The sequence below is a fragment of the Crocodylus porosus genome, unplaced genomic scaffold (genome assembly GCF_001723895.1).
Source record: "Crocodylus porosus isolate Cpor-Errol unplaced genomic scaffold, CroPor_comp1, whole genome shotgun sequence".
In the NCBI taxonomy this organism is placed as follows: Eukaryota; Metazoa; Chordata; order Crocodylia; family Crocodylidae; genus Crocodylus; species Crocodylus porosus.
The window spans coordinates 172927698-172938805 of record NW_017728906.1 but is presented as its reverse complement, the minus strand read 5'-3'; the positions used below and the strand labels follow the sequence as shown (position 1 = coordinate 172938805).

Genomic DNA, 11108 nt, shown 5'->3' with positions numbered 1-11108 from the left:
AACATGGTCGTGCCTGCTGGGCTGCAGAGGCCCTTGGGGGGGGAAGAAGGGTGGGGAGCCTCAAGGCTGCAGCAGGCAGCTTGCACCCACCCTGCCATAGGCTTCACTCTGCCCATGGAGGAGCGGGAGCGGGGCTCCACACTGTGCTCCACTGCAGCAGCCACTCCTTCCCACAGGTGGCAGCTAGGGTTCAGGTGCTGCCGGGGGGGGCGGAGAGAGGCGCAGGGGGCTGTGCACCTAGGTCCCTGGCCCCGTGCAGCTGGGAGCCTCCTCCAGCAGGGCTGGGAACTGAGGGGAACCAGCAGCGCTCAGGTGTTATGGGTGGAGAGTGAGGAGCATCAGCAGCTCCAGGGGGATGAAGGTGGGGAGTGCAGGGCTCCAGCAGGGCTGATGGGGCTGTGGGTCAGGAGTCAGGGGTCATGTCATGGGCAGGGCACTAGACTGTGTTCTGTGGCTGAATGAGGCCAAACCTGCCTAAACTGTAAAGCCGGAGAGTTAAAGTATGTTGGGTGGCCATATGAGGCCATGTCTAAGCAGGGGCTATATCTAAGAGGTCTGCAAAAGATAACTATGATCAATTAAAAGTATGCAAATACCCACAGTTGCAATTCAAAGGGGTTCACACCTCCATTCAAAATGTTTTAGGGGTCCACAAATGAAAAGAGGTTGAAAACTACTGGCTTACAGGCAGCACCATACCAAGACTCCTGGAAGCCCAGGACGAACTTTTAGTGTTGGGCTCCCCTTCGCCAGAGATAATGATAATAATAATTTTAAAATGACCATTTTAGGGACCCCTTTCTGTCCAGGCCCTGGGTGGTTGCTCAGTTCTCCCATGCCTGTGTCCAGCCCTGCTTACAGGATTAGGGATAATCAGGCAGACACTGATCTTCAGAAATCCACTGTCCATTGCTGATCTTATTTTAATCTTTTAGTTACCATTAATGCAGCCTTGGAACTTCTGTAAAGAATGAACAGCACAGTAAGTAATTAATGGATCCCCCCATGAGAAACTACAGTTAATTTCTAAATAGCTCAGAATAGCTAGCTTAAAGAGCTAGAGCAAAGAGGGAGTCCAACAAGAATTTTTTTTATAAGAAGTAAATAGGTCTTAATAGAATTAGTGCTTCCATTTCTTTAACAATTCAATATTTAAAAATTAACAACAGAATTACAGTAACATAAGCAGCAAAACGGTTGTGTTCAAATGGAAAGATAGAGTTCACTGTTCTAAAGAAGAGAAAGGTTAGAGAAGCTGACTAGGAAAAATGGACTTCAGAGAAGCATATGTCAACAAAGTCACAGGAACTGGTTATGAGAATCCCTTGAGGAGGTGGGACGAAGGAGGTGCAATCTGGCAGTTACTGAAAGAGACAATGAAATACACAGCAGTCAGCTATTCTGATGCTTCCTATCTTCTCTTTATGTAGCAAAACAATAATTACGGAGACATCTAAGAACTCTAAAGATCTAAGGAAAAAATTAAAGAGGAATGATACACAATGTGTTTTATGAGAAACAATGTGTATGAAAGGAATATCAAAAACATGTAGGGATAAAAATCAGAAATACTAAAATGCAGTGAGTTTAGATTAGCAGGGAACATAAAAGGCAATAAAAGAGGAAAATGAAGGTAACAGGTGCTGGGCACGCCTTTTACTTTAAGTAGGGAGGAAGCTCTGGAAGCAGCTGTGTCAGCAGGCAGGGGAGCACCTGACCAGAAAAGCAAGGGAGCTTAACCAGGAGATAATCCCAGGGCCAGAGCTGGGGCAGGCAGCCTCACCCTGGCTGCTGACATGGAAGTAGCACCTGAGCAAGCAGCAAACAGGGAGACTGCACTCCCAGGGTTAAGAGAAGGCAGTCTTAGAGCTGAGGTTGAGTCTGGTGTTTTAGGGATTGAGACAAGGGGCAGCGATGGTCTCAACCAGCCTTTGAGTGGGGCCACCACCCCAGGGGCTGGGACCAAAGGCCAAGGAGCAGGGCCACAGTGAGGGATTTGGGTGTAAGGCTGGAGCCCAGGTACAGGATAAAAAGGGGCTAGGGGGAGCCTGGAGCCCAGGTAGAGAAGCTAAAGTGTAAGGGGGAAGCACCGCAGCTGCAGCTAAGGAGTTCAGGGCCAGGAAGCCCAGGAGGAAATGGTCCAGATGCCTGGGGCCTTTGCTATGTGCAAGTAGGGTCAAGGTGCCTGGGACCCAGTAGGGGACAGGATTACAGACAGCAAGAGGGCCTGAGCTCCAGGTGAGGTAGGGAATACAGGCCAGGGCAGAGAGGACAACAGAAGGCCTGAGCCCAGGAGGAGCTGCGAAGGTTAATGGCACAGGGACTACAAGTCCCAGCAGTGGTGGAGACTGAGTCCTGGTATAGGTCTAGCGGTAGTGCTAAATGATAACATAGGCAAGGCATGGGCATGGGTACTAGGGAGAAAAGAGCCCAAGTAACTAGCCCTTGAGGCAATGAGCAGGGTCATGTGTATTCACGAGGAGGAGATCTGACTTGGGAAGCTCTGAGGCAACCTCCCTTTTCCAAAAGTATAGTTTTATCAAGGCATGGCAGGAAAGAATGGGAGATTGCCAAAAGATAGCAAAGTGGACAAGGGCTTAAGGGGCTCCAGACGTATCATGACCCCGCCTGAAGTGCAACCCTGTTACAAAGTCCATTGCTAAACAAGAAAGGAGAGCAAATAGTGGATGATCCAGAGAAGGATAAAGCATGAGATGCCTATCCTTTAGGTTACAAAAGATTATATATGACTAGGGGTCTACCAAACTCAAGGATGTGGCCAACCAATTTCAAGGGCAGATCTCAGGGTCGCCTGCCATTTTCACAGGCCGATTGCAGTGCCCCTCCAACCTCTAATTGCCTGATGGGCCCCGGTGGCCCTACCCCCTGCTGCTTATTAGCAAAGAGGGTTGTCTATCATGTGGCCCTGGCCCTCACTGCTGTTGGGGGGAGAGGGGTGGAACTACACAACAGGCAGTCCTGTCAGCCAATCAGTGACAAGGGACAGCAGCCACCTTGCCTGCACCCTGCCTCTGCAACAGCTGCACAGCCAGGCCACAGCAGCCATGAGGACTGCTGTCTCTCACTGGGGAGCCAGTATTATTTTTCATCTGTCCCCCATCCTCCTCCCAGCAGATTTCATGGAAATCGCCAATTTCATGATTTCCATTTGAGTAGGTCTGTTACTATAACCAGACAATTAATTTTTACAAGGAAATAGGAGTGCAAGCCAGAGTAGGGAAATAACAAGATAAAGAATATTTGTCTAAGATAGATGTATTCAGTTGGGCCTAATGAAATCACTCTCTGGTGCTCAAATAGCCAGTATAACTTCTGAACTACTGGTAAGTTAGGGCTATTTGACTTAGACACAGGTGACATGTAGCGAGGGTGCAACAGGGCCATGGGGGGCGCAACAGGGCTGCCCCCACTGCCAATGGCACCAGCAGCTTCTGAGGTCCTCCAGCACTACTTCTGGTTTTGCCAGCAGTGTTTCTGAGTTCAGTGATCAGCTACAAGGGGACTCCTGCTTCCCCCGCCCAATGATCAGCTGCCAGGGGAACACCCCCTCCCCCCCAATCGGGTGCCCCCCCAGACTCCAGAGGCACCAGTTGCCCATGACTTAGAATAAGACAAATAGAAAGGAGATGCCTGTGTATAAAATCAAAAGCTGAATGTAGATTAAGAGCTTCTCTTCTCTCTTACTCAGAGTGCAAGAATAATCAGATAGCCAGCTTCAAAGTGAGAAGGTAACCCATTCTGCTGCCATGGCTGTTCCTAGACAAGCCTGTTTCCCCATGCAGCTAGTCTCTACAGTCCTGGCTGGAGTGGATCAAGGAGGATGGTGTTTTGGGTGGGTCTTTCCTTGTGCCCTGAGGCATAAGTAGTGGGAGAGGGAGAGAATGGAAGGGAGATGCCACTGAGCATGGAAGGGAAGGGAGTAGGTGCCTAAAGCCAAGGTAGGTAGTTTCTTAACTGATTCTAGGACTTTAAACAGTTCCCAACTGCTGCTGCAGCAGCAGTCTGCCTGCCCAAGTTCGGCGGGGGGGAGGGGTAGAGGCTAGGAGCACAAATGATATAGTCACCCTTACAGTGCTGATCACTACTCCCACATCCCCACTTTTCAAAATCTTCGATCTGCCAATGCTTACTAAGCATTGTTAGAATACTGAACTAGAGGTACCTCAAGTGTGATTTGATATGGCAGTACCTATGAAAAGAATGGGTAGCAGTCCTAAAATAATTTGAGAAAGAAATCTAAATATAAGCCTTAGAGTGTACCAGTGTTCAGACTATACATGCCTTGAGTTGAAGAAAATTCTGAGGTTTTAATTTGGCAGAGATTTAAAAATAGTGTTGAAGGACAAATGCAATTGCTGTACACTCTTTCTAGTATATCTGTTTCTTATGTTCTCTTGAGTAGGAAGCCAGATGAGTTATGCAACTGTTCAGAAAAGCTCTTATTAGTATAGAATGACACACTTAATTATCAACTAATGCTTGGGAACTTTGTTTATAGTATAAATGGTTTCAAGTGTTATTATACAACAGGCAGAACTTGGACAACCTCATTAAATGTGCTCAGAAGCCTCAAACTGGAAAAGTTGACCTGGATCCAAGCTTTGCAGCTCTACTTCATAATTAAAGCTTTAAAATTGTTGATGCAATTGCCAGTTCTTAACAAGCTGCTCAAAAGAGCTCTCTGACATTCATTACGGAAAGGCCTTTCATGACTCTACCTAAAGTTTTAAGTTAACCATATTTGAGGAGACTTCGAGATTCATCCTTCCCCCAACAAGAAATATCTTGGAAGTGAAAATACTGGATTTGACCATATGAGGCATTTATAAAATGTATCAAAGGCTGAAATGGAATATACAAATAATGGTTACAAAATAACCGTCATAACTTAATTGACAACAATGTCATGCCATCATATTGCACTTTCCACTGAAGTTGGCATATAATAGGGTTTTTTGGAACAGTTCTGCTGGAAAAAAAATGGCACAATAGCCTATATTGTCAGTTTTGTAATTCTGCTTCTGTAAGTGATACAAGAATGCATATTAAATATGAATTAATACAAAAGAGTCAAGTTTGAAACTACCAGGTCAAAGATACAAGACTTTTTAGCCTTTAGAATTGTAGGGTAGAGGTTGTCATTTTGCTGAATAAGCAGCATCCACTTCTGCACCATAATGTGTTTGACATGGCCATAAGTTTTCACTCACTTTGAATCAAAATTCAAAGAGAGAAACAAATCATGCAAGTTTCTGTATATAGGTTCTTTTAAGACAGTCTACCTGGCATCTTTACACATCGGTACAATTGTTGGCTGAGATGGCATTACTGCTGAGATGGCATTACTACTGATGGCATTACTGCTGGCATTACACCAGCAGTAATGCCAACATAACCTATGTTGGGTATGTGAACATAGAATCAAGCTCTAGAGGTAATTTGCTTACTTCTTCAGAAGTAGTGCAGGTATAAAGGATCTGCTAAACGTGGGAAGAGTACATAGAAGCAGAAATACCAGAGTGTCTTAGGAGCAATATTATAGCAGCACCTAAAGGGCACAGTCATGGGTCAAGGCCAGACTGCACTAGACCCTGCACAGGCACATAAGAAATACATGCTACCATCTTAGAGGAGTTCTACACAGCAACATGAGATGTGACCATATGTTCATTGCCTTTAATCTACAAAAGGCATAGATAACAACAACCCTGAATGTGCCCTATTCTTACCTATGCTTCATAGACTAAAGCTATGTCATGGATTCCCACTGTTTTAAGAAGAATGCTGTTTTAAGAAGAGTGAACTGCTTCTCTGCTTGGGATTTTGGAGTCTATTTCTTTTCCTTTGAAGAGGTAACAACCCTCTCTCAAGAGCTGAAGTGAACTGCCCTTCAATTGCTTTTAAAACTGATTTAAACATTGCTAATGTTTTTTCCTCTCTCAATTTAAGATCCTTGACCTTCAAGTATATCTAAGTTTCAGCCTGACCACATTCAGGCTCTAGGGTGACTGTGATGCCCCTTGGTAGCCACACAACCTTTACCTTGCTTCAGCTGTAGGGTGCCCCCCCTGTTCTGGCTCACCTGCTATGTCTTGATGTAATTGTTGAAGGGAAGATGCTTAATGGGTTCTAGGAGGCTGCCTTATGGGTCCCAGTTCCTCTAGATGCCAGCTGTTTCTCCCAGGCCACCTGTTAGCCTTAAGAAATAAACATGGCGTCTGACCTCCCCTACAGCCATGCTCATGACTCGCAGGTGTTACCAGTTATTTACTTTGGTGAGCATTTGGTCCCAACCCAGTAGCAGGCCACCCTGGGCCTCTATACCCTTGTAGGGTCTCAGCCTTCCCAACCTTAGCCCCTTTTCTCTTACTGGTTCCCTTAACCAAGGCCCAATGTGCCTGACTGGCTTCTGGGTTCCAGCCTTTGACTGCCTAATCTGGCTTTGTCTTTGCCCCGTCCTGGACAATACAATTGCTGAGCCTGCTTAGGTTCCTGGGCACCCTGGTTCCCCCTGGGCCTCTCTGTCCTTTTTGGGCACAGGACTCCTTTGCCCTGGCTCTGCCCTTCCTGGGCACTAGGCCTCCATGTCCCTTGCACAACTCTTGCCAAAGCTAGGCTTCAGTCTTTCCCCCTTCTCTCTGGGCTTTAAACTCCCCCTGTGGCCTAATCCTATGGCATGCCCTGGGTCAAGGCTCGCTCCAGGCAGCATGTAGGGAAGTGGCAGGGCTGGGACTTGGGGTGGAGCTGCAGCTGGACAAAAGCCCAAAGTGTAGGTCTGGGGCTGGCCGCAGCATGGAGCCAGGAGGGTGACAGAAGCATGAAGCTTGGCTGGGCAGGGTGAGGGAGTGTGGGGGTGGGGTAGGAACTGCCCATAAACTCCATCTATTATGCGTAGCCTTGGCAGGTGGGGGCACCCAGGGCACTTGTGCCCAACACAGGCACTGGTGCCTGGCGGTGCGTGGCTCTTGACACCACTGCATCTCTGGCTGGGCTGCAACCCTCACTGAGACTGCCTCTATCACTGGCACTCCCCACCATGCATGTGCAGCCTCCATGCTCATGCAGCACTGGAGGGAAGCTCCACATGTTGGAGCCAGCCACCTTCTCCACCCCCTGCCGCGCAGGTTCTGGGACTCCACTGTAAGTGAAGAGGACTCCTGGCCCCTGCTTCCTTGTGGAGTCCCAGGACCTGTGCAGCAGGAAGCAGTACATGCAGCTGGCTCCAGTGCATGGAGCGTCCCACAGGTGCTGTGTGAGTGTGGGGGCTGCGCATGCGCGGCAGGAAGTACCAGCGATAGAGGCAGCCTGGCAGGACTGCAGTCTTTGCCGCAATGTGCAGTGCTGGCACCAGTGCCTATGCCGGGCATGAGCATGCTAAGCACCTTCACCTGCTGCTGCTGCTGCTGCTGCTGCTGCCTGGGGGGACTGCATAGCATAGGGAAAAGTATGGGGTGTCCCAACACCCCTCCTCCTTCACACCCCACAATCACCACATACCCACACCCTGCCTCAACAGCCTCCCCACATATATACACACCCCACCATACATAGCCCCCCCACACCCCCAACTCACCATTCACTCCCACACACCCCCACCATACATACCCACCCCCACACTCCACCACACATACACACATCCCTACCCCCACCATACATACATACCCCACCCCCAACACAATACACAAGACTAAGAATTATTTTTTTAGTTATTATATTTGAGTTATCACCTCTTTATACACTACACAAACATAAATCATGATGTAGCAGGGCTATTGAGTTGCCTGCTACTGAAGATAGGGAATGGCTTAGCTGCCAGTTAAGGCAGCAGGTGCTAGTTGTTGGGAGCTGATTAGATCAGCTGACCGCCAGGGGGCTTGGCCTTCATAAGCAGGGAAGGCTGAGGCCAGACACAGTCCCTCTCTGGCAGGGGCAGGGGCAGGGGCAGGGGCTCGGGCTCTGTGGGTGAGCTGAGCAGCCCGAGTCAGTGGTTGCAGCCTGACCGCTCTGACCGGCTGCAGTGATGCAGGGGTAGAGAGAACCCTGATGGAGGTACGAGAGAGAGCCAGCTTTGAGTGGAGTTGGCATTATGAGCTCGGGGGCTTATGATGCGTTATAGCTGGCTGGCTTCTAGTTTTGTGGGGTTGTGAGTATTACACCGGAGGACCGGGCAAGGCTGTAGGGGTGGAGGAGGCCTCAGCAGGAGCTGTCCAGTAAGGTGGGAGAGTTCCTGGCACCACGGAGGGTGCCGCGTTGTGGGGTTGTCCCGACCCCAGCCCATTGGGGCGACTTCGGAAAGAGTCTAGTAGAGGAGGAAGCCCAGTAGGGTGTGGGCCCAGGAAGGTGGGTCTAAGCAGTGGGGGGTCCTGGCCCCAGCCCAGTGTGGGCACTACCGGGACAGGCCGCAATTGGAAGTCCCAATTGGGAGGAGCCCCAGTGGGGCGCAGGCCTGCGTGTGGGCAGAGAGCGCGAGGAGCACAAGCAAAGGCCCCAGTGCGGGCAGAGAGCACGAGAGGCGCAGGTACAGGCCTGAGTGCAGGCGTAGAGACCACGGGGAGTGCGGAACAGGCCGGTACACGAGTGGCCGCGGGACATAGGGGAGGCAGGCCAGAGCGGGGTGCTGCCTGGAAGTTACGAAGCCCTGAGTGGGGCGTAAGCCCATAGAGAAGTCCGAGCTGGGCGAGAAGGGGCACAGTGAGAGAGCCGCCCCAGGAGGGGGGCGCATGTATTGAGTAGGCCCTGGGAGAGGACCAGCAAAGGGGACTAGAACCAAAGTCCCGGTACAGTAAGACCGGCCCCGTGCCAAGAAGGGCAGGAAAGCAGCCTCCTTAACTGAACCAATGAGATCAAAGACTTGCGGGCGAGACGGAGGATATGTTAAAGACCCAGACTTGGCACGGTAGGCAAAGGCACTAGGGGAGGTCACAGCACCCCTAGGGGCCGTCCTGCCACACATGACAATAATAGTTTTTGTAATAAAATTAAAATGTTATTGTAGGTGTTTGTCTTTTAGTATATGGCAACCCCCTTCCCCTCAAAGAGTATTTCCAGGGGGCAAGGGGAGGGACTTCCGGTCCCAAGATGGTGACCAGGGCAAATGTCAAGGAGCAGGGCTACCCATGTGACCCTTGAAACCTCACCAAACCTCATTAAGTGGGCCTCCAGCCAAAATAATTGCCTACCCCGTCTATGTTTATACCTCTGTCCTTCCCTTTGTAGGTCAGATGCCTCCCTGACCTGCTGCTGGTGTTTCCTGATTCAGTTTGCTAGCTCAGCCTGAGCCTCACGGTAACTTACTGCTTTTGGTCTCTTCTGTGTTCGTATCTTGTCTCTGTGACCATGCACGGCTCTAGCCTACAGTGCTACTGTGGCACAACCAGTTCTGTGGTAAGTGCTTGCATCAGGTAGCTGCTGAAGAACCTGTTCTCTGGCAGCTCATAACGAACAGCTTTCCCTGCCAGAGGCTCTCACCAGTGCTGCTCTATGCTTAAAGTAACAGGAGATGTTGGCTTTCTGTTACACTCAGGTACAAAAAAATGTTTTTATGGCACCTAATAAGCTATTAGTGATGGGGGCTGCTGGGTAATATTGCACAATATTGTACAAATAATAATATGCTCAGTAAATCAGCCTGAAGGCACACACGTAGTCTAATTAGTTTCAGGCAGATTACTTTTTGACAAATACTGTTGAGTTAACTGGACTTCCAGTCCTACAAAGTATTTCACAGGTCTAGTAAATTCAAGCTACTTAATGGTACTTATACTGTTTCCCTACTCGCATACAGTTGCATACTGAAAGTTATATATGTTGTACATAGATGTCTGACAACCTGCTGAGGTCAAGTCATTATAACAAATCTTACGGATAAGAAATATAAAACTATTAAGATAGGGCTGTCTTTATGCAAACAAAGCTCACGTGCAGCACAACAGCAGTGTTTACCATAGATTAACTATAGTCTATATTATTTGAAAGCTTATCCAAGAAGTTATCTTAGGTTCTCAGAGTTCCTCTGAGTGCCAGAAGAGCTGTTAACAGAACTCAGGATTCATAGCCATTAATCGCCATTTCTTACAATGCTGAGACTGACTTTAGGATCCCATCCTGCAAACTGAAGAATGCAAGTAATGTTACTCTTCTGATTGGTCTTATGGGACTTCTGTTGTACTATACACCACTTCATTTTACTTACTGAAATATTGAGTACATTTCTGTCTTTTTATAAGAACATCTTAATGAGACTAGTTTTAGGAATAAAGTTGTTCATGTACTTAAACATTTGTAGCACTGGAATTATTGGCCTTCTCCACAGGTATAAGAATTGTACTAGTTTTTAACTAAATTGGTCTGATACAGTTAAGTTGGCATAAAACAATGTGTCACAGAGTACAAACCTTCACTTATTTTTCTAAGTAAAATGATATTACATCTGCCACAGGATTTCTGACTGCTTTTGCTTTTAGACCAACATGGCTACAGCCTCTATGACTGAAACATGTAAGATATCGTAGTTAGCCATTTTGAAATGAAAACCTCATAATTTTACCAAAAAAAGAAACAAAATTCAACACCCTGAGACCTGGGTGCAAACACCCCTGCTCCAGCCTTTTGTCTGAGCCAAATCTGCATAATTGCAGAGCAGCTGCACCACAACAGAGCTGCCTTAACACAAGAGAACTGTTACATCACCAGTCCTCCTGTACAATATGAAACAGCTTAGCAAAAAGAAGCATAATTCAACATCCTGCTTGCTATCAGGCACTTTTGAGGTAAATAGACTGCTCCAACTTTTATCCAAGCCTAATTTGCATAAAATGAACTTTTTCACCAAGAACTTATACCAACCTTCAGTTCACCTGCGCAATGTGAAGCTTTGTTTCTACCTGGGAGAAATTCTACAATCTTTGCATTCTTCTCTGCCTGAGGAAGAGTGTGAGAGGCTGACAATTTGCAATTAAAGACGGTTGCAAAAAACCTAATTGGTCTAATAAAAGAAATCACCTCTATCACAAGATTTCTAAGTAATTTGTAATACCAGATCCTGAAGTGATAAGTCATCAACTCCCTTGGGACTGTGCTGATTTATG

At 47.9% G+C, this 11108-nt stretch overlaps 1 long non-coding RNA gene across 1 annotated transcript in view; it reads left to right on the top strand.

The window, feature by feature from the left end:
• Positions 1 to 10405, top strand: part of LOC109306690 — a 42721-nt gene extending 32316 nt beyond the window's left edge. The window contains exon 2 of the long non-coding RNA XR_002100078.1: positions 9238 to 10405. This is a non-coding gene — a long non-coding RNA (uncharacterized LOC109306690). The remainder of the gene's footprint in view (positions 1 to 9237) is intronic.
• The last annotated feature ends 703 nt before the right edge of the window (positions 10406 to 11108 follow it).